Consider the following 25,796-nt stretch of genomic DNA (forward strand, 5'->3'; position numbering starts at 1 on the left):
CACATGGAGGGCTTGAAAGTGCTATGTGGCAGCTCTGATGCAGGGATCTGCATTGTTACCAAAAAAAAAAAACCCGTCAAGAAATGGTAAAGCGTAGGTGTTTTTAAAAAATATAGTGGAAAACTATGAACAGATGCCACTGCCCAGAATATGTTAAAAATTTTTAACAGAATTAGGATATCTAGTGGCCAGGAAGAACAGTCATCATGTCAAAGATCCACCAAAAAATATAGGCACTGAGAAGATGCAGTGGTTACTAGGGTGGGAAAGACGACGCTGAATAAAAAAATTCCTCGTGCCAGATTCTGCTTCACCAAAAGGTAGGAAAAGAGCAGCGGGCATTGGTTTAGTGGGTAATATCCCACATTGATAGTGGGGATATGGTTTGCACTCTTTTTAAATAGGAATTCATAGATGTTAAATCGAATATATGTGGGCCGCTGGTGATGGAGGTTTGGCCAGCCGTGGGCCTTGGGCCGCCAGTGTTGAGGTCTGTTGTCAAATTTTGAATGGGCCGCATCAAAATATGAAGCTTGTAGATTTGTTCGGCCTCACTACCAAAAATAGGAAGTAATAGACCTGCAACAAAAGACAGTCTACCCTCCTGTGACAACAAATAAACCTCCAATATTGATAGATCTAAGGTGTCACTGCTCAGGTCTATTAAAAAAAATTTCTTTGTCAGGTGCTCGACGGAAAAATAAATTTTCAAAAAATATGATGGAAAACTACAAAGAAAAATGATAGATCCAAAAATAAATTAAATCACAGATCTAAAAAAGACCATACCCATACTACAAATCAAGCCTCCAGGTTCTTATTTGCAAAAAAAAATTCCTCACAGTCGACTTTGGGCAAAGGTAGGTGAGTTTATAGTCGATTTTCACCGATTCAGTATTCTAGACATAATGGTGAGGTCAGATCTAGCTCTAGACACTCCCAATTTCTACAGCACTCCAAATTCAAGCTCAGGTGATGAAGAAATCAAGAGGGCTGAAATGGCTATGTGATGAGAAAATCTCCAATTTTCTCTGATACCATGTAAGAATTTTCTTAAGGGAAAAATTCACCCAAGAACCAAGAACTCAAACACAAGCACACAGTAGACCAAAGTAGACATAGTATGATTAGAATGACAATGCATTCAATAACTTGATACAAGAGTACATTAGGAGTGCTTTAATATAAAGGCCTCAAGAGAGCTTCTAGAATGCATAGAAGTTAGCACCATGAAGTTTCATACAACCAAGCACATGTCCACCAGATATGGATTATCCTCCATTAAGCATGGAAGTAAGTGCAGTGATGAGAGGATAAGCCTGCAAGGGTGTGACATGCAAAATAGTGTTGTAGACACCATGTGCTCAAATAGAGTTGTGTACTCCTATGTTGTCAACATGACAACTCAAAAGGTGTGCAAACTCCCAAGTGTCTCACAAATAAAAGTAAAAAATAATGCATTAACCTAAGTAAATTTAAGTAAGTGTAAATAGTAAAGTACATATTTACACCAACAAGGACACATGCAGATGTTTACTTTATCATTGATCTAATCGAAACATGTAACATTTATGATTTGACATATATCTATGTATGTATGTATATATATATATATGTATATATGTATGTATGTATGTATGTATGTATGTATGTATGTATGTATGTATGTATGTATACACACACACACATGTACACATGTATGCATTGATGTTTCCACATACATACATTTGTTTATGATTCAATTTTTATTAAACACATGATTGGTTTGAAATTTATTCAACCATTGAATATATGTTTCTAGTTCATGACCTTAGGATATGATCTATATGTATGTATTTCATTTATGATTAGAAATATGATATACACATACATTTCTAGTTTTATATTGTTCAATATACATGTATTTAGTTTATGGTTGGACGTGTACATAATTGGCTCAATTTATGAGAGAAATATGATATATCTAAATGTTTCTAGTTTATGGTCCATGTGATATACATGTATTTAGTTTGTGTTTAGACATGTGTACATATACGATCGGTTCAATTTATTTAATTAAATATAAATGTGATATATTCATGTTTCTGGTTTATTGTCCATGTGAACATGTAAGTACTCAAATAAACTGCTAAGAGTACAAAAATAAACTGCAAAACTTCTAGATGATCAAATGAACATGTAAGTATTCAATGTTCTATATGTATATGAAATGGATATCAAATGAACATGTCAAGTATGTATGCATGTAATGTATGAATATATAAGTATATCATTTAACGAACACATTTAAGTATTCAATATAAGTATGCAAGTTATACATGTAAGTATGAACATTGTATGTACATGTATGAAATTAATTAAATTAACTATGAAATATGAAATATCTATTTGTAAGTTAAACAAATAAGAAATCAATCTTGACTATACACATATAATGGGTTCCAAGTGGTTCTATGCACTCCAGACACATATAATGAACATATACATGTGTACATGTCTGAATTGGAATAAATTAAATATGAAAGATATAAAATATCTTTAAGCAAGTTAGAATAGAAATATGAGTATTAAACGTAGTAATAAATTCTAGAAATATGAAATATCTTAAACTCAAGTTTGACAAATAAGAAATAGATGTCCAGTGATTCCACATGCTCATGGAGAACATTTAATATTCTCTCTTGGTCTTCAATATCTAATCTCCAATTGTGACATCCACCTTTATGTTTAACTAGATGTAGAGAAATGGACATAGCAATAACATGCTGACTATATTGAATCACTTTATTGTTAGTTCGTAATCAAAAAAGTGAATTCAATGTTTCACTAATTCTTGTTGCTTGAGATATGTTCCCTCTAAAACAACTGAACCTGCAAACAATACATTTCAAATAGATTTGAACATCATTTAAATATAAACACACTAATAATTTAAATTAGTTAATTTAATGCACATGTACCTATAGGGAATAACATTAAATCACTTTCTTCATGTTCAATTAACTTCATCCTTTCAATAGTGTAGTGCAATAAATAGTAACTCACTCCTACATTTCTAAGCTCAATGATAACTGCAAAGACTCTGCCTGTACACACAATTTTAAAATAGATTATATATATATATATATTGTGAGCTCTGAAATTTCTTTGTGACTTTAATATGCTTATATATAAATTTGTTATGTTTACAATTTTACTTACCAAATTGAACTAGTCTAGATATATGGTTATAATCAAAAGAAATCAAAGAAATGCCATTAAAGTTTTCATCTTCATCAAGTGATTATTTGTATCCATAAAAAAATGTGGCACCAAAGTCCATAGACCTACATATCCACAACCCTGATTGATGCACCCATTGTAATTCTTAGTAATACAATAACAAAAAAAACATGAATAGTTTCTCATGTACAATGTCCAATTGCAATGATTGGTACTCATAATAGAATGTAAGGATTATGTTTTTTCTATCCTCTTGCAACCATGTATAGTTCTTCTATCCATACCTGAAGAAACATATTTAATATTTATGTACAAAAACAAATTGGACACAAAAAAATATATATTCATGCATGTGCCATGTGTGTATAACTTAAATTATATTTAAGAGAAAATATATATACATGCACCCATGTACATTTACCTGATATCTCCCAAAAGACTTTGCATGGTACTATTTGACTCACTCTTGATGATGCACCAACCTCATTTGATCCAAAATGTGTCTTGTACCATTTGACAATGTCATGTGCATTATTTATATGAACTCCCTTATAATTCATTTCATACTTTCATAGAGCATGTTTGATACAAGCTCCAACACTATCATGTTCACCTTTTCCATGTCCAGTTTCAAAGAAACTTCATACATGTGGTATGTTTTCATCACAATGATATTGACAAAGTGCATAAAATGGTCAAGATGATTTGAATTGTGTAGCACACCCATCTTATGAAACATAATGTTTATTGATACTTATTCCTCTTTCTTTGATATATGTGAAACAAATCTTGAAACAATGTTCTACATAGTGAATATCATGTGTTTTTTATCATCACTTATGTAGAACTAATATTCCTTTTTGATGAATCATGCTTCAAATATGATTTGAATACCATAAAATTCTAAATATGCATGATGACAGCACACTTGTGCCATAATTGTAACCTGATCTAAAAAATAGTAGTATGATTGAATAGCCTTTTGATTAAAAAATGAATAGTTTTCTGCAAAGTCAACAACTGATAAAATGGTTCCAAGCTAGAAGTTATCTCTAAGTGTTTGACATTGTTGTGCTTGCCACTTTGCAAAATATGAATGATGAATATATGGTTGTATCAAACTTTTAAATTTGTCCATAAATGCTCCCATGGTCATCTCCTCTTCAACATATTCTAATATTTTTTATTCTTTCCTAGATTTAGTTTGATTCGTTACATATTTATAACCCTTGAAAGTTATCATTTTTGTGACATCAATACCTTCATTATTCAAAGGAAAAAGAGCCAAATTAGAATCTGTGTCACAATTCCCCTAATGTAATTTATTTGACCAATAGGATCATCCATTTTTTCACAAAAAATTGATGAGATGAACTCACTTCGTCTACTAGGAGGTGCATTTCATAACCAAAAGTTTCTTCTATAAATTTATGATAAAATTGATAGTTGAGATCAAATTTAATATGACAACAACAATATCAAGTTTCAAGCACTTTGTTTCTCCTATTATAATATGGATTCAATCTTTCAAATAATGTCTACCCAATCTTTATATCCAGATTTGAACTACAAAATGAGACATACATTTCATGTCGTGTTATATCCAACCAATGTTTTGTATGATGTTCATAAAGGTTAGGTATAACCCTATGTGTAAGAACATCTCTAGTATTTGATGAATGATGAGTATTATCATTCCAAAATGATATTACCTATTGGATACAATTGTCTAATTGTGTGTTGTCTTTGATGGCACACAAATATCCTATCAGTTATTAGACAATGTCTATTGAGCTTAGTTGGTCAGCAAGGAAATTTTCTATGTCTACTGAGAATTTTGGGAAATTACTCTTAGCTCACTCAGGCATTAAAGGAAGATGTGGCAGAAAGAAGTGTTAACTAAGATTTCATGGTTAATGAAGGAAAGTTAGTGTTTACCAAGTTCACTTAGTTTCCAAAGGATTTTGCAAGTTTTACAGTGTTAATCAAGCTCCTGTTGGTTAACACAAGAAATCTTTTTAGGAATAGTGTTTACCGAGCAGGGTTTGCTAATGAAGGATTTTGTTGATTTCAGAAATAAATTTTAATTGTTACAAGTATTGTTTCCATCTGACTAAGGTAATGATTATTGGTGATTGTAACTTGTAATTTAGCCAACTTGACAATTTGTAAGGTATATATGAAAGGTCAAGTTGACAATTCTAAATGCAATGAGAAAGTATGGAAGTGTATTGATTGTTTGGAAAAGGAAAGTGTGAGAGAATTTGAAGGATGGTCAGATATCCTTGAGGAGGAGAAAAGTTATATTTGATTAGGAAGGATCTAGAGAAGCATAATAGAGATCTATAATTGGCAATTTAGTTGCATCTCATTCAGGTCATTTCATTTTTACTTTCTTACCATTGTAGTAGTCATTCCAAAATATCTTGACAGAATTGGTTTAATAGCCATTTGTAAATCCTCTAACAAGGTGAAAAATCCATTGAATTGTCCTAAAGATCTTTTGCAAGGCCACTCCTAACAAGGTGGTTAAATCCTCTAACAAAGTCACACCTAACAGTGTGTTTTGTAACCTTTAATTAGGCTGGCTCCTAATAGGGCTCACTTTAGAAGAGTGAAAATCAGTAGCTAGTTACTTGGTGGTTTTTCCCATATTGGATTTCCACATTAAATCTAGTGTTTCATGTGTTCATGTTATTTCTTTTATGCTTGCATGTTAATCAATGTGAATGTTTAAGATTAGTTAAAGTTAACATACACTACATTTACTGAGATACAACATTTTATTTATGTTTACTGAGTGACAATAGTAATTTGTTTTAAGAAAAATATAATGGATTTGTGGTTTTGTTTTTATGGTAACTGATTCATCCCTCCTCTTAGTTACTCAATCTATATTTCCAACAATTGTATCAAAGCTTTTGGTGCTTGCAACAAAGGTTTCAAGGACCTAAGCCAAAGATTAGGAAGTCTTACAAGAGAAAAATTCCAAGGCTTAATACAGATACCTTTTTAGCATGGTAGGGAATGATGAGACTTCATTTGGCTTTCACTGGTGATATAGGATATAAATACCTTGAAGAAGAATATACTACTCCTTCTGGTACGTTATCTGTTAATGGAATTGCTAATAAGAAGACTCAAACACCATGATTATAGACATTACACATGCTCTAAGCTATGAAGAATTTGATGATATCAAGGACTGCAAATATTCCTTTGAAATGTGGAATGAGCTAAATGATATCTACGATGGTGATGAAAATTTGAGGAGAGCCAAAGCAGAGATCCTAAGAGGATAGTTTGATCATATGAGAATGAGAGATGATGAAAACATTGCCTAATATGTTGAAAGGATCAAAACAAGTGTCAGTGCTATCAAAGCTTTTGGAGGAGGTATCAAGGAAGAAATAGTTGTAAGTAAAGTTCTTAGAACATTACTTCCTATTGATGCAATTAGATTGTCTGAAATTCAAGAAAGAAGATGTGAAGAAAATCATAAGATAACTTTGGATGCCATATTATGAAGATCGATAGCCTTTGAGCTAGATAAGTATGGCAATTATGTTCTAGCTTCCAAGAATATTGAATCAGCTTTTGAGGCCAAGATTTCACTTTAGGAAAAAGATAAGAAAATAAAGGACTCTTAGTTAGAAAGTGAAGAAGATTTAGAGGAAAGTTTTGTGAGTGATCTTGAAGTTGTTGAAGCTTTACTTGCATGGAAATATTCTAGAGGTAGAGAAAAATACAAAGGTAAAGTTCTCCTAATAGATTTTTCATGTCAAGAAATTGGTCATATTGTAGCTAGGTGCCCAAACAAGAAAAAAAAGGATGAGAAGAAAGGTCACAAGTGGAATGGCAAGGACTTCAAATCATTCAAGGACAAAGGTAAGAAAATGTTTTTTATGGCTAAGGACTCTAAAGATTTTGATAATAGTTAAGATGAAATTGTTTACATTGCTATGAAAGATGAATATGATAATGATGAAGAAGATAAGATGGAACTTATCTTTCATGTGAGAAAAATGGTACATGGATCATAGACAGTGGATGTTCACATCATATGATTGGTGATAAAATAAAGTTTGAACACTTTGAACACTTTGAAATAATGAACCTTGTTGCATAAAAGAAAGAGGTCTATTCTCATTAACTGAAGAACTTGTATGTGCTAATGCCTATTCGATTGAAGGTCTAAAACATAATCTATTCAGTGTGGCATAGCTAACCAATATTGGATTCAAGCTATAATTCATGCATGACAAGGCAAGACAGTTGGATGACAATGGAAAATTGATTGGATTAGGAAAAAAAACAAAAGGTAACTTGTTTTATCTTTATCTTGATGAGTGCTCATGTTTTATTACTCAAGTTGAAGAAAATTGGTTATGGCACAGAAGGTTCTATCATGTGAATTTTGATAACATGGTGAAAATAAGTAAATTTAGGAAAGTAAGAGGCATTCCTAGTTTGAAGAAACCTAATGTTGGTCTATGCAAGAATTGTTAGATTGGTAAAATGGGAAAGACTAGCTTTAAAAGTAAAAACTATTAGTTTGAAGATATTTTAGAAATTGTGCATACTAATTTGTGTGGACCTATTGGAATTGAGAGCTATACTAGAGAAAAGTTCGTCATTTTTTTTTTGATGACTACTCTAGAATGATGACTATTATGTATCTAAGGGAGAAGTTAGAATTATTTGAGAAGTTCAAATGATATTTGGCCAAAGTAGAGAATGAAATAGGGAAAAGACTGAAATGCTTGAGATCAGACAGAGGTGGTGAATTTATCTCCCATGAACTAAGTAACTTTTTCTTTGAAAGAGGAATCAAAACATAGGTATCAGTTCCTTGAATTCCCGACTAGAATGGAATAGTTGAAAGAAGGAATAGATATATCATGGATTGTGCAAGGACACTAATGATTGAAAATAACATTTTTATCAAATAATGGAAGGAAGCTATCAACACTACAGTTCATACCTTAAACTAAGTACAGTTGAAGAAGGACTCATTAAAAACCCCATATGAGTTATGGTATGGTTATAAAGCTAATGTAAGTTACCTAAAAGTATTTGGAAGTAAATGTTGCATCTTGGAAGAATCTAAAAAAGGAAAATTTCATGTGAAAGGTGATGAAGGTATATTTTTAGGACATTCTTACAAGAGTAAGGCATATAGATGTTTGAATTTGTCTACTCACAAAATTATAAAAAGTGCACATCTGAAAGTTGATGAGTTTGCAAAAAGGAACCAAAAGATTATAGGAGATTTGTTTTCATTGAATTTGATACATTGCTACACACATCTATCAATTAGGAAAATTCTACTCCCAAGTCTTCTTGAGCCACCGAGTTGCAAGAAGTTCAAACTGAGTCACATGGAACTGAGTCACAGTTTGAAGCTACCGAGCCAATGCCTATCGAGTCTAAAGGACTCAACATGTAGATAGAACAACCAGAGCTAGAAGTTGAAACTCAAAATGAAGACTGTCTAATTCATTCAATAGGAAAAGAACCTGTATTGGCCAAATATGTCAGAAGACATCATGCACCAGATCAAATTATTGGAGATAAATAAGAAGGTACTATGACAAGAAGTAAGCTAAAAGGTACTTGTTTACTAGTTGATTTTGAACCTATAAAGGTTAAAGATGCATTAGAAAATAGGATTGAGGCTATGAATAAAGAGATAGAAAAAATAGAGAAGAACAAAACTTGGAGTCTCCTAGGCTTAAAGATAAAAATGTGATCGGAACAAAATGGGTATTTAGGAATAAGTTGAAAGAAGATGGTAAAGTATCAAGAAACAAACCTAGATTGGTGTGTAAAGGATATTTACAAGAAGAAGGCATATATTATGGTGAGACCTTTTCTCTTGTCGCAAGATTGGAAGGTATAAGGACCTTGCTTGCATATGAAACACATAAAGGATTTAAGGTATATCAGATGGATGTTAAATCTATATTTCTCAATGGTATTCTTGATGAAGAAGTCTACATTAAACAACCTGATGGTTTTGTTGATCTAGAAAAAAGGGACAGTTAGAATTCTTTAAAATAAATGAGAGAGGGGTTGAATCAATTATTCAAGGTCCAATAATGTGTAATCAAAACTTTATAATAAAATGAGAGTGAATCAGAAGTACTATCCTTTTTACTTTCTTATCATGCATGAAATTAATATTAAACAATCATGAAAAGTAAACATGCATCACACCATAACACAAAGGATTTTGATGACCTAGAAACCCTCCAGGAATAAGAAGGTAAAATTGGGGTGGGGATGATAACAACAAAATAATTGTACAATTGATTTCAACCACTTCTGATGGTCTTCCAGGTTAAAGGCTTGCCTTATTAAAGGCTACAACACCCTATTAAATGTGATCCTATTAAAGGATTTCTACACCCTGTTAGGAGCTTGCCTTGTTAGAGGACTTAAGAACATTCAACTTAGAATGTCACCCTATTAAAGGATTTACGTAAAGCTATTAGGCTCAGCCAAGTCCATGGGATTTATAGTCACCTTCTCAAAAGAATCTTTTATCCCTCTCTAAGGATCTGCTATACTTCTCCTAAGGGTCTCTTTATCCTTCTCCTGGGGATCTTCTATCCTTTTCTTGAGGCTTATCAACCTAGCTATTAAGCTAACCTAGCAATGTAAGATTTCAATATCTAATACAATGGTAAGAGAGTATTAGAAAGGTTTTGACCTGATAAAGATTGCAACCCTAACCTTGCAGATTTTATATCACTCTTCAATTTTTCTCTTTGCTTGGCTTTTCTCCCTTGCAGTGCTGCCAGCTTGTTCACCCTTCAAGATTTGTCTCCTTGAGCTCTTCCACTCATCATGTCAATGCACTCTTATGCTCACTTGATCAACTCAGAGTCATGATGCTTTTTCCTTACTCCTCACTATGTCGTCTTCTTGACACTTTTCTCTGTCCTTACTCCTCACTATATCCTCTTCTCGACACTTCACACTACCCTTCTCTTGGCATCTTCACATGACCACACTTATGACCAACTCCCACTTGCACTCTTTTGATCTCTAACCTGTAACTCTTTATAAAGAAGTTTTGTACTTAATTTCACGCTCAAATCTTATTTTGATCTGAGAAAATTATATTATTTTCACTCCAAATTGCTTCTTCCAGAAACTTCATGATAGATCCATCAACATTCACCTTGAATTAGTTTACATGGTTCACATGAAATGTAGTGACATCTACACCATCCTTATAATCCAACTAATTCATAAATTTCAATGTAACAAACTTATCATTACTGATCTGAAAAATCTTTGACTTAAAAAATAATGTAGCAACTCGACATAATTGGTTTACTGATGCTCAACACCTGAAGAAACTTTCTCAACATCCATTACCTTTTTCTATTACTCAACACCTGAACAATCACTCAGTTCCCACTAAAGTTGAAATTGCTCAGCTTCAACTATAAATTTGTTCAACTCTAACTATCTTGGTCGGCTCTCTCCAATGAACTTAGTTAGGCTTTACAAATGAATTAGTTAAACCTTACATATTTGATGTGTCTCAGTATGTCCATCCTCTTAGAGTATGTCATCAATACACTATTTTATCAATGTCTTAGCTGATCCTTATACTTTTTTACAACATCATAACTTCAACCTTTCTCTAGGTGCTCTAGTTACATCTTATTGATTGCCTACTCCTTTTCAATAAACCAATTGATAGTATTTGGATCACTTAAGAAATTGTCATTCTCGCAAGTAGCAAGTTTGACATCAATGAAAAAACAATGATTGAAAACATTCTTTACCAATTCTATTATTCTTCATTCATGACCCTTCCAATCATTTCCAACAATCTCCCTCTTTGGCATTGATGGCAGACCAAATTGGTCAATTGACTGAGCTGATCAACTTAGTTACCACCAAAATTATATAATTTTTGTATTTCCCTCTTTTTCTGATACAAATTGAATCCTTTGTTCTACTTCTCCCTCTTGACTATTGCATCCTTACTACTGGTCTCATACATCTCCATATCCTTACCTTTCATTGATCAGTTTCTCATAAATCTCCCTCTTTGACATAAATGCCAAAGATGTAGCATAGTCAAAATTGTAATTATAAGCTTTGCATATTCATTGTTTCTCCCTCTTTCACCATTCTTGTGACTGATCTAAAATTTATGTTCCTGTTGTCATCCTCTGTATCATTCTTCTGATATTTCAATGATCTATTCCTATTGATGCAGGGCAGTTTTTTGTTGTTGCTTTAGACTGCTTGAGTTAGGGGCATTAACCCTAACTTGCCTCGAAGATATTCATAAGTATCCTTGGGCAATGGTTTGGTGAAGATATTTGCATTTTTTTCCTTTGTGTGAATGTACTCCATCTTCACTTTTTTGTCTTCTACCAATTCTCTAACATAGTGATACTTGATTGCAATATGCTCTATTTTTGCATGCATTACAGAATTCTTGGATATGTTTATAGCACTTGTATTATCACAATATAGTATTACAGGTTTGGTTACCTCTTCTTTCATTCCTTTCAATAGATGTTTAATACATACAATGTTTGTGCAATTGACTACTACTGCCACATATTCCGCTTTTGTAGTGGACTAAGATGTGCATTTTTTTTCTTGCTAGTCCAAGTAACTAGCCTTTTACCTAAGAATAATGCTTCTCCACTTGTGCTTTTCCTATAATCAATGTTGTCTCCCCAATCTACGTCTATGTATGCATTGAGCTCAAAATTTTTATTCTTTTTGTAATATAGGCCAAAATCATTAGTTCCTTTGAGATACCTCATTATCTTTTTTACTACCATGAGATGATTTTCTTTAGGATTAGCAAAGAATCTAGCCACTATTTCAACTGCTAATGCTATGTCTGGTCTGCTATGTACAACATATTGTAGATTTCCAATCATAGATCTATACATTGTTTGATTGACTTCAACTGATTCATCATCTTTGCATGTCTTATGTCCTATTGTTATTGGTGTGCTTATAGGTTTGGAGTATTCCAATCCAAACATCCTAAGTATCTCTTTGATATACTCTGACTGTGTCATGAAAATACCATGTTTTAGTTGATTTACTTGTAATCCAACAAAGAACTTGATTTCTCCAAACATAGACATTTCAAACTCATGTTTCATTTTGTTAGCAAAACTTTTGCAAAGCACTTCCTTTCCTCCAAAAACTATGTCATCTACAAAGATTTTAGATACAAGGATATCCTTACCTTCTTCTGATTTGATGTATATGTTTCTATTATCATCAGTTCTTTCAAATCCTATTTGCTCTTGATACTTGTGAAGTCTCTCATACCAAGCTCTAGGTGCTTGCTTTAATCCATATAGAGCCTTGTGTAATTTTTATACTTTTTTTTTGTTATTTTCATCAAAAAAATCCTTCTAGTTTCTCTATGTAGACTTCCTCTTCAAGTATACCATTCAGAAATGTGGACTTAACATCCATTCGATAGACTTTAAATCCTTTGAAGGTTGCATATGCCAGTAAATTCCTTACTCCTTCCATTCTGGCAACTGGAGCAAAAGTTTCTCATAGTCTAATCCTTCTTCTTGTGCATACCCTTTATAGACCAGTCTTGCCTTATTCCTTGTGATTTCACCATTCTCATCTAACTTGTTTCTTAACATCAACTTGGTTCCAATTACATTCTTGTCAGCTGGTCTCGAGACTAAGGTCCATGTTTTGTTCTTTTCAATTTATTCTATTTCTTCTTTCATAGCATTATACCAGTCATCATCTTTTATGGCTTTACTTACTATTTTTGGTTCCATTTTGCTAAGCAGACATGTCTCACTTTTGAGTCTATTCCTTGTCACTGGTCCGGCCTCTTTGTTTCCAATAATTTGATTTGTAGGATGATGTCTTCTTACATACTTTGCCAGTACTTGTTCTTTCCTTGTTAGCATGTTGTCTCTTTTAGAATTTGAATCCTCATGCATATTTTCATCAGGTATTTGTTCATTTCCTTCATGTTGGCCATTCCACTAGTACAAAAATAGCAATATGTGACTAAACAAACCTCTAAAATTTGTATATATGTGACTAAACTTAGTCATGTGACTAATAGTAGTTAATATCTAATCATTTATAACTCTATTTAATTTACTACTAAGCAATTTTAGTCATGTATTTGATCACTGATGTTGAGCATGGATTTAGTAGTATAATTAGTAGTATATATAGTATATTTAGTAGCATATTAAGTAATTGATTTAGTAGTATATTTAATCATGTGGCTCATCACATGCTTATTAGTATATTTAATCACATATTTAGTTGTATATTTGATAGCTGATTTAGTCACATATTTAGTAGTATATTTATTCATATATTTGGTAACATATTTAGCATATTTAGTCAAATGTTTAGTGGAATATTTAGTAGCATATCTAGTAGTTTATTTTTCAAATATTTAGTAGCATATTTAATAGTGTATTTAGTCATAAGAGGGCACGATGGAATCGAACCACCATCCATCTGCTTGTAAAGCAGGTGCTTTTCCATTGAGCTAGCACCCTTCAAAAAATGATCATATATAGTGTTGTTTTCTACACTCTCTTGGTTTTTATCTGTTGATTTTATCCCAATCATTTCTTTAGTGATTTATATCTAGTTTCTATATATAATTAGTGTAAGCTACTGTAAAAAATCAAAAGAACTCAAGAATTAGACGTATCTCTTCTCACTCTTCTTGCATCAATAATCATAAAAATCACAAGGAGTTGGAATATTTTGTATGATCCATCATAGTTAATATTTATAATCCTCTTCATCTATTTGGAACAGCAAAAAATGACATCATTCCAAGAATTAGAAGTTGGAAGGGAACAACTCGGGAAGTATCTGTTGAGACTAGTGAAGAGAAGTAAAACCCAATATTTACTACAGATGCTTCTTTATTCTAGTATAGAAATGGGGGATGGGAGGAATAGACTAATGAAGTACCTAGTTACTCCCTTGTTGTCATGGTATGTTAAATAAAGGATTTTTTTATTCTTCCACATATCTAACCATATAAATTATTTCTTCTATGAGTAGTGATACTCAATTTGATAAGGGAAAAAATAAGGGGATTTAGAGAATGAAAAAGCTATCATGTACTCATACCATGAGATTAAATAATTATGATGTCTATCAAAGAAATGGAGATGAATGAATATGACAAAGATTACATGCCACTCTTAATAAAACTTGGATTGGAGCTGTTAATATTAGTTCAAGTAAGAAGTGAATGAAAGAAACCAATGCAATTTTTTTCTAAACAAAAAATTTGTTCAAATCTGCACTACAGATAAAAAATCAAAATTGTTGCAAATTTAGGGAGCTAAATTAATACAAAGAGACTACCATGTTTAAGAGATAGGATTACCTCAAAATCCAATAATGTTGGCCCACTATCAAACATGATATTGCCATTAAGAAGATTAGATAGGTTGCTGGTAACTACAAATGCATTCTCCACTTTCTTGTACCTAGTAGGTAAATAATTAAAAATCATTAACTAGTGCCCACACAATCACTAATCAAATTAAAATCCTAAAAAATGATAACAAAAAAAGAACAAAGAACAGAGATAAATATTCTGCAAGGAAATCACCTTGTCTAGATAACATAAAGATTCATCACCATTATATATGTTGTGATTACCATCAAAGGAAACACTTGGAGAGCTAGTGTAAATAAGCTTCTTGAATTTGCATTGAAGGCATGCACTTACTACATTCTTTGTACCTAAATACCAACAAATTTAATCTCTTATGATGCTTCTATACTTTAAAAGTTGACAAAAATAGCATGTGCATCTTTCACGGGTTGAAAATGTGGACAATAATTAATGTAATTTTTCTGACAACCAACCTTGAATGGTGACACCATAATGCAGATCAAAATTGCTGATGGATGGATTCGGGGCAACCATATGGAACACAAAAAATGCTGCTTCAAACATGCAAGGGGCAGTAAGAAAGTAGTAAGTAATTAAACATCTTTTAATGATATAAAAGGGTACATATTTTTGCTAAGAAAAATCAAGATATGTCATCAGACATATAGTCAATGAATTATGAGGAAAAGAAAAAGGAAAAGTGATGGCACACAATATTTTTAACTCTTTTCGTTGGTAAGACTATTACAAAGCCATGAGAAAAGCTTCTTACCATGTTCCAACAAAATCAATCACTTGTTGCAATACCTAATAAGTCGGTACTACATTGGCCAATACATTCAACACCTTATGAGGATATCCAGAACAACATTTAGTAAAGAAAAATCTTTAACTACATAAGAAAATTCAACACACAAAGTTTATCACTCTTCTTTACAAGACCATGAAAAATTCTTCTCGCCATATTCCAACAAAACCAGGCATTTTCTACAACAATTTGGGTGCTACATTGGCAATGTTTTCATTGTGGATAGAAGCCCATGCATTGGCTTTATTACAAATATATGGAAGGTAAAATTTCCTAATATTCATAATCATATCCATGCATACACTTATGTTTGCAGAAAAAACATTGTTTTGGAAATGTGTGTACTAAGAGTCATAAATTAAGGAAGCTATGAATTTTAATGTTGAAAAATTGGCAAAAGCATGAGGGCATTTGGTCTAGTGGCATGATTCTCACTTTGGGTAAGAGAGGCCTCGATTTTGATCCTCGGAATGCCCCAACTTTTCTCAAACAAATTTTTTTAAATAGTGCTAAATTCCAAATCTAGCAAGTATGCCATCAACATTATTCAAGTCTATGTTTCATTTTTTATATTCTAATCTGCCAGCTATTCCAAGATCTTGCATTTTTCTTCAAATTTGCAAACTAATTTCTATTGATCATAATTTTATAGCCCTGTTCTTGTCAATTTTTTTGTACCAAAATCATTTTGCAGCACTTACTTTCAAGAGATTGCAATTCAACTTTTTTCCCCTTGAACCCCTATTTCGCTCCAGTTAAATTAAATAAAAATCAGAAATTGAGTTTCTAGATAAAATACCTTTACATTCAAAAGTGAACCATTTTGTTGTAATAGCCAAAGGTATGAAGCGCGCTTTACATATTTTTCTAATGGAATTGTTCATGTTTACGTCAATTATACAGTTTATTTCTGCAATACAATCACATCTCATGATTTTATCAAAAACTTGGCAATCAAACTTCATTATATCTTTTGAATCAGATTAGTGAGGTCACCGAAAAAAGTGATGAAATATACAAGTCAGTAAATTAATTAACCTAACCATCACTTTGTACCCACTACCATAGTTTTCTCCTAGCAAGCATATTCTTTATCTATAGGAGAAAAGAACAAGCTTAATTATGTTAGCTATTGCCTAAAATGTTGTTGAGAATGGAGCTACTTTAAGTGTAGCGAATAATTGTAAGCAAATAACTAGGACCACATGGAAAAACATAGTTGGGGCGTCAAAATGGGTTATGCTAGAAAAATAGGATAAAGAAAACCTTTAAAAGCATAATAGAATTACGAAGCCTCTACTAATAACAATCAAGTATCAAAGCCAAGTTTTGATTCTGGGACCTATGGGTTATGAGCCCATCATGCTTCTACTATGCCACACTAACATTTTGGGTTAATATTAAATTTTATTTCAAAGCTCATAGTTCTTTACCAAGGAATTTTGTCCTCCACATTATTTAGGTCGTCAATTCTCTTACTTCATTTCAAGAGATTGAAATCAAAAAAAAAAATTTCGAGGACTTGTTTTGTCCATGTGAAATTTTTTCCCATTCATTTACTTTTTCAATTTCCTAAAGCATTTTTGTTCCATTTGTTTAACTTTTCTCCATGTGCTTAAATGTAATCAATCTTTGTGAATAAGATATAACAATATATTGGTCTTCTCCTATTTGATCTAAGAGGGACACACTTCATTGGCTCCTCTTGTAGAGGTCCCCCAAACACATCAGCTTCATTTAGTAGCATGTGGAAGGCTAGGCAACTAGCTTCAATTAACTTGTGTAGGTTTGAGCTATTTTTTTAGTAGTGGGCTTAACTTTGCTACTTTATCAATCTACCAGTATTAGTTGATCCAATTCAAGTGAAATCTTCTAGCTATTAATAGGGCAAAAAGCTTACTCAGAATTGCCCCTCACTACATGAGTTTTTAATAGGGTGGTCCAAGACTTATTCAAAATCACCCCTCACTACATGGAAACTTCTCCATGAAAAACTTCCAATTAAGAAATGGCTTAAATTCCTATAACCACCCTCCTCTTCCCCATTCTATGTTTAGGATAAGTCCAACCAGCAATTCTGCTAGTTTTACTCACATGTTGCGTTGCTACAACCCTTCCTCATGACCATGTTTCCTACCATCTTCCATTTTTGTAGGTCCTAAAAAGTAATTCCCATATTTTCAATTTCCCACTATGAGATCACCAATTACTTTCAAAATTTTATCGCTAACCACATTTGGAAGTTCTATTGTAAGGCTCCCCTCTCTTTAACCTTTCTTCCCCTACAAATTAAAGTCCAATTGGTTTGTGCTAATTTAGCTCTCCAAATGACCAATATGATCTCTGTTATCAAGAAGCAACTCATGGCCTAGGAGGACCTCCTCAACTGGCAAGTAATCCTAAAGTCAATTGTTTATTTCCTACTGGCAGCTCTTTCCTCTACATTGAGTGTAATCTTGACCATCCTACAGATCAACTCACTTCCTTTCTACCTTTTGGCTTTAGCTTTTTTATTTTAGCCATATTTTGCCTTTCAAAATTTTATTTTTTGGCTACCAAACCATACAGGAAGGGGAAGTCATTTCCTACATGGATAGGGAATGGTTCACACAAAATTAGCTTTGATCATATAAATGCTGCTAATAAAATTGGTTCACTAGATTTATGAGCACTTAAAAAATGGATTCTGGAATGGACATTCACTTCTACAAGATTTACACCAGCATCAGGTGTTAGAAGAGAGTCTAGAGGGAGCTCTTTTCTTTCTCCTTGCACAATCATGCCTACCTACCCTAGCCTTAGGCATTCCCCAATGAGCTTTCCTAGATTTTGCATATGTCCTTTCAAGTGATTGATGATGGCATTGATGGTTCCTCCCTTTTAGGCCCTTCTGGAGATATTTGATTGAAGTTTCATTCAATCCTTCCAATCTTCATCAGCCCTTGCAGTTTGAGGATTTTGTTCCCTTCACATGGCTAGTTGTATTGTATTGCTTTATTTTCTTTTGAGCATTTTAATTCTTTTATATTGTTTTCATAGAGTGCACTCTTGTTAGAACTTTGTACTATACACTGACATAACCTCCGAGCCCATTTACCTACTTTGGGGCAGTCACATACATTATTATACTACCTTATGCCACTGAATTTGGGAATCAAACTTAATATATGCACCATAAAAGTATGATGGAAACCACACATGAATTAGCCCCCAAATTTTTCATATCTGTTGTTGGATAGAGACTAGAGTTTTATCACTCATAACAAAAGAACACAAAATTCTAAAGTAGAGCTCTTCATAGATATCATGTAATGATGTAAATGTGTTTCTTCAATAAAAATCCCTTGGAATCCTTGGGGGTTCATTGTTTGCAATCCAACTAGATAGAACATGAGATTGGGAGAACTAAGCAATCTCCCCCATAGGGAGATCCCATAATAATAAAAATTGAGTGACCATAACATGACTTATTTTGCGCATCTCACTTTTTTATGCATGCATGGTCTATACTTATATGATTTTTGGTTAAGAAGGTTTTGACACCCTAGGCGACAAGTGCAAAAAAATATACAGCCACCAAAAGAGACTTGGCTGCAAAAGAACTGTGCCAAGCTTTTCAAGTTATTGACACCCATGTAAAAGCCACTCCTACATGAAAATGAGCATTTCTAGCATGTGGAAAATGTAATCTTCTTTCATATTTTGTGGGTTTTGAATCATTTCATTGGATGAAGAATTCAAGCACTTTTTTGTTGACTAATGTGTTTTAGTTTACAAGAGTGTTGATTAGATATTTGTTTGCCTCTAAAACTTGTATAGGGAAAGGTTGTTATTCTGCCTTAAATGTTTCTCTTTGCCCACTGGTCTCCGTTAGCTCTGATTTGAAACTATTTAATAAGTTTGGTTGTCTTAGTCTATAGTATATTTTGATACTAAAAACATTCTATATATGATTTGAGAAACCTACTATTTTTATACATTATCTTGATGATTTTCTAGTAATGTGCTCTATTTGTTTTCTATAAATATAGATTATCACCTTATAGATTGTGGGGCTTGCACGGGGTTTTAGTTCTCTATTTATAGGCTTCCTTTATTGTAAATATGTCTCTTCTATCAAAAAAACCAAATTCATGATTCATGACTTTATTTGAAATCAAGACAAGCTATTTTTTTATTAACCTCTGCTTGCATCCTAGCAATCCTCCATTGAAATAGGATTCGTCTTCAATTATCTTATCCTTCAATTTTTAAATTCAACATAATTATCAACAACCCTCTACTTAGAGTTTTCCTCACCAATGCCACAATTTTTTTCATTTGCTAATTTATATTATTCTTCACAGTAAATGTTCTCTCCATTCTTCAGGTTAGCTATTGTCATCTATCACTTGACATGTTTGTCTATACAACTCAATGATGTGTAGTTTGATCAAAATGTTATGTAATCATTCACCTACAATTATAGCTTTGTTTAACTACAAATAATGTGGACCATAGCTCTGTACTACTGAACAAGTCCATACAACCAAATTTATTTACTTACATTCTCCATCATAATTGCCAAGCTGTGTTACCACTGCACTGCAGCAATGCTCTGAACTTCTTTGTTCAATATTTGTTGGTTTTGGTTTTTGAAATGAACAATAATTTCTTTGATTTTTTTTCTTTAATGATTCTTCTCTTCTCTGATGACAAAATGATGGGTTGACATCGACAACTTTTTTGTGTTACACAAGATTGTGCCCTGCACGCATGCCTTGTTGTAGACAAGAACCATTCCAATTTTCTTTTGCTCCCTTTAGGTTAGGTTGAGTTTGTCACTCCATGTTTTGAATGGAAGAGAATAGCAAGAATAAGGGGTTGTTAGAATGCTCTTGAAATACATAGGTCAATGATGCATGTAAGCTTGAAAGTTGTTCCAAGACCAACAAAGAAGTATGCAGGATGAAGAAGAGCATTCAAGACAAAGTAGTTTGGGAATATGAACAATCAGAGTCAATCAAAGGTTGAACATTGTTGAGTATAAGAGATATTGCTTGAGATGCAGAGACTTCTTTATGCTGATGAAGAAGTGGAGTTCAAAGATAGACAAAGTAAGAAAAAAATTCACTGAGTCATCTAGATTAGGCATAGACAGATATTTTCATCATTTTGATGTCAAGAGTCATTGAGATTTTCATCTTTATTTTTCTCTTTCACCAGCTATTATTTCTTTGATCCTTCAAGTTGAGAAGCTTTTCCTTTTTCTCAATATGGTTCTTCATCTGAATGTGATTCTAAGTCTTCCATGAGGTCATAGGTGAACTTGACTCTATCCCTTTGTAACCTATGTTCCTCCCTTTTTACCCACCTCCTTGTGTATTCTAACTCTCTATGATATGCTATCATCTGTAACATATTTTTGAGACCGATTAATAGAGGACAAATTTGTATCTTATCACTCTATCACAATCCATATCTTGAATAATGTCCCCATCATCTTGCACCTAATTGGGAACTAGGAATAGTTAATAAAATCGGAAGTCCATTTAAAGAACCTTGACCATTAGAAAAGATGGATCCAGTTGCATGGGGGTTATAAAAATGATTGTAGTAAATGAAATCATTCATCATGATTGTCATTTATAGCTGAAGGGAAGACAGTTTTTCAGCAGTTCATTATCACTCTCTTTTATAACTCAAGGGAAGAGTGATCTTCAATATTTCAAGTTGTTTTGGAAATGGTACTGACTTCAGGAATCATTTTTTTAGTGATCCTTTGGCACCTAACTAGCATGGAATTCTCCTACTTACTCTTCACCAACATGAATCTTGTTTCATTTATTAAGAACATAGTTGACTTTTTGTACTTGGTATTTGATTATGGCGTCATACTCTTGAAATTCATCTTAAGTATGTTGATTTCAAAAAGTAACTTGTTTATATATATTTTTTACTTTTATTTGGAGTTGTAGTTTGTGTGAGACCAAAATATCTATTGATATTCATTTCAAAATGCTTTTTTTACCATCTCTAAAAGGATGGAGTTGACATTATAATGTTCTAGTAGGATGGGTACTGGTTTTGTATGGAATGTAATTAGAATAGCAAGAATTGTTCTTTTCTGTAAAATCTAAATTTTCCAAGATTTTTTCAACTAATATGAATTAGGACAGTATGGGTTTAATTTATCTTGTCATTGAAAAAATCTCAGCATTAGATATGTTTGCACAGTTGTTCATTTAATTACTTATGATGGCAAAGCCCAAAAATACTTTGTGTCATCCATAGTTGGATTATTTATAAATATTCTTTTATTGTTTGGTAGTCAAAATGTGTCTAGTATCCCGATGATATCAATAATTGATTCTATTTTGTATGAAAAGGTATATGGCTGGTTATTTACATCCACTCAATTTTTAATAACTAAACTATATATTTTATTGTTTAGGAAGTTTCATTTGAGCACACGGTGTATATTAATATTCCTTACAGTTGAGGTGTATTTATTTTAAGAGTTGGAATTGCTCAGAAAAAGCTCTTGTTGAAAGAGAGTTTGGAAGGTCATGGTCATGTGTTATTTAGCACTTTGACACATTAGATGTTGCATGAGAAAAAAATGCATGTTTAAGTTTTTCTTAGTAAGATTGGGGTCTCTATAGGTATTGGGAACTTGTTAAGTTTGAAGCCCCCATTTTTATTCCATTCAAGAGTATGAGTTATATAGGTTGGCTTATGATTGTGCGAGAAGGAAAAATTTCATTCCTATAGATTCTGTTGCATTGTAACTATTGATATAGATAAAGTAACTGGCTTTAAAGTTATTCAATATATAGTTAAATTTGCAGAGTCAGCCAGTACCTCCTCCAAGCCAACCTCCACGCTATGCTGGGGCCATGGATGTTGTCCAATAGACAATTATAGTAGAGGGCCCCCAAGGCCTATACAAAGGAATGAGAGCTCCATTAGCTATAGTGGCAACACTGAATGTAGTTCTCTTTACTGCAAGAGGGTAGATGGAAGCCTTAGTTAGAAAAACACCTGTAGTTCTCCTTTCTGTGGAACAACAGATAATTTGTGGAGGAGGGGCAGGCATTGTTGTGTCAATGCTAGCATGCCCAAATGATCTAGTGATGTATAGATTGCAAGCTCAAAGTGCCCTTGCCACTGGAGAAGCTGTTGTAGTTACCACTGCTAGGACAACAACAGGCAAGTTTTTTTTCTTTTCTTTTCCTAATTTGTTCATTTAGTAATTTCTGTGTACACTTCTAAGTTTCCAGCTTCGAGGTTAACTCTAGCTCAATTGGCTGCATTTTTAGAATTAGCAATCATGGATTACAGAGACTGGTGTTGTTGTATTGTGATGTGATTAGTGTAAACTTCACCATTCTTGATAATAAATAATGAAGTACATCAGCAGGCTTTAAGCATTGAGCTTAACTGTTGAGGTTTTCTTTATACAATGGGAAATAGATCTACATTGTTGAGCATCCAGCATGGTGCATAGAAATCTTGAGATTTCTTTCAAATTTCAAACCCATTAGAATCAACCTCCCATTGCATGGAATCATGGATTAAACCTTAACAATTCAGTGTAATTCATTTGTACATCATTTGAGCCCTGTTGATGCACCCGATAATATATTATTGGTAAATCAATTGTTTTCCCTTAAAAATAAGCATATAATATTTATATTGAGGCCTTCCAAATTCCTATAAAATAGGTGCATCCATAGTAGTAGCAGCTTCCATTAAATACAATGGACCAATCAGGGTAGCCACACATGTTTTAAAGTCGGAGGGATTTTAGGACTATTTAAGGGTCTAACTCCTACTTTAGAATGAGAAGTGCCTAGAAATACAGTTATTTTTGGTGTCTATGGGGGAATAAAGCATTATTTGGTTAGAGGACGAGATACTTCTGGATTGAGCCAAAGTGCTCTCCTTACATCAGGTGAGCTTGTTGGTCATGCTTTCTGGATGGCTGTATATCCAACTAATGTTGTGAAGAGTGTTATCCAAGTTGATAATTACCACCAACCAAAGTACTCTGGTTCAATTGATGCATTTAAGAAAATTGATCCTTCTGAAGGAATCAAAGGTTTGTACAATGGCTTTGGGCTTGCCATGGCTAGAAGTGTTCCTATTAATGCTGCATGTTTCCTTGCCTATGAGGTTACAAGGTCAAATTTGGGATGATAGAATATTTACCTAGAATTCTGGTGTATTGAACAATTTCAACAACAAAAAATTATTTGGGGAATAAGCACTTTCTTCCTTTGAAAGTTGGTTTCAATTCTACAGTTTCACAAATTTTAATCATCTCTTTTAATGAAAATGACTTATTTTCATGGTCTTTTACTCATATTTAATGAAATTTCATCTGTCTTTCTCAAGGCCTAAAATTTGTTTGCCTCAGTATTAGAGACTACATATAGACTTCACAATTTTGTTGTTTTTACATCAATTATCTTATCATTTACAAGCAAGTTCATATCTCATTGATCTTGTAATTCTTAACATGCAACTGAATGGAAAATACAATAGTTACATGATTTTAGTCCACATCTCATTTGCCAACAATATAATTGTATGATGTAACTGTGTTGTCTATTTCAAATTTGAATTGTATGGTAGTATCAAATAGGTTCAAGAGTAGTTTTGTATTTGTGCTTAATACATGTGTGGGTTTTGTGTTTAATAAACGTGTGGGTTGAATCAAACCAACACTTACTAAATACACGTGTGTTGAAAACATTATCAAACTAGCTCTTTGTGTGTGCTTAATGTGTTGAATACACATTTATCAAATTGACTCTATTATTGCCCTAAAACTAAGTTCTGATTGCATTTCTAACTAAGTATTATGAAAATTTGACTTGACATAAACTCTAGTACATAATGCATTTGGATAAATCTACAAGTACTAGCTCCAAAATGATAAATCTTCTGCTAATTATGCCAAAAACTGTGGTCAAACTACCAAATGGACTAACTAAAGTTAATATGAATTCAGTAATTGGTATGAATATTCAAGTGTATCATTATGACTGACCTGCAACTCTTCCATTGTAAAGTGGACCATATCCTCAGGATTTCCTTCCAATGGATCACAACCTAACTTTTCTTTTGTAACAACCTGTATTATAATGCAAAGGAATAAATAAATAAAGAAACTATATTAACAACCATGAATGACCAAGAATAGATTTACAGACTTGAATGTGAATCAGATATAATAGAAAAGAACTCAGAAAACTTGTCCTAGACTCAAATTAAATTACAATAAATTGAGAAAAGCAAGAAAAAAAAATTAATACAAACAAGGCTTAACCCAATAAGAGTAACCCACAAACCAGTATGAATATAAATAGATGTGCAAGGAAAAAGAGCTGGGAACCAACAACTAAAGATGAAAAATCAACATTTGTAAAATGTTAACAGAGCCACAAGGACAATTCATTGAAATGTTAAGCACTGACATAATACTTGAATCTTTTCTGATTTGCTGTCTATAGCAACAATGTTCAAGTTGTCTCACAAAAATTTTGTACAAAGTGATCCCTTTGTGTAAATTTATACATCACAATATTATAAAGAATCTTTTATCCAATTTTAGGATCATGTTCCATTTACTCTATGACTATTTAAAGTCCATTCACATCCTCCTCATTCACCATGAAATTCATCTAAAATTAGAATGATAGATTCAAGAAATAGGAATTTGCATGTACAGGCATGTGAAACTCATTGTTTTTTCAATGAATAAAGATTCCTTGTATAGCATGATAATTATCCCCAATGCCATGATGGCTCTAAAAATCATGTAGAGGCCTAGGGCAAACAAAAAACTCACACTATTGATTCTTTTACAAGAGCTTTAAGGAAATATCCATTCGGCTTTCAAACCATTCAACAAGATTAAACATAATAAATTTAAGAACCTTTCAAGACAACACAACTATAATATTTTGTAACCTCGTCACATTGACCATCAATATGATAAAGATCCAATACACAAACTTGGGACAACTTTCACGATTTTTGTTAACATATCAAAGAGATGGAGAACTTTGTTTTGTAACAACATCAAACAATGGAATACCCACACTTAGATTGGATTCACACACACAATCTCCAATAAAAATGGATGAAAAATATTGGCCTTAAAAATGATATTTGTATCATTGACGGGAAAAAAAGATAGCTTGCAATCTATACTAGACAATCATCACTCTATATCCCCTATCCACAATAAATGTTGGCCTCACATTCAATTATAAATACTAAATATTCCTAAGTTGAAGGGATTTATTAATCATCCTTTGATATTTTTCATGGCCTCTATACAATAGACATCAATCT

General features: G+C 32.7%; 1 pseudogene; it reads left to right on the forward strand.

The window, feature by feature from the left end:
• Positions 1-430: 430 nt before the first annotated feature.
• LOC149558456 (mitochondrial carnitine/acylcarnitine carrier-like protein pseudogene) lies at positions 431-23,630 on the forward strand (annotated as a pseudogene).
• Positions 23,631-25,796: the final 2,166 nt, after the last annotated feature.

Source organism: Cupressus sempervirens, chromosome 5, assembly GCF_028749045.1.
Source record: "Cupressus sempervirens isolate cs-2001-9-10 chromosome 5, ASM2874904v1, whole genome shotgun sequence".
Taxonomy (NCBI): domain Eukaryota; kingdom Viridiplantae; phylum Streptophyta; class Pinopsida; order Cupressales; family Cupressaceae; genus Cupressus; species Cupressus sempervirens.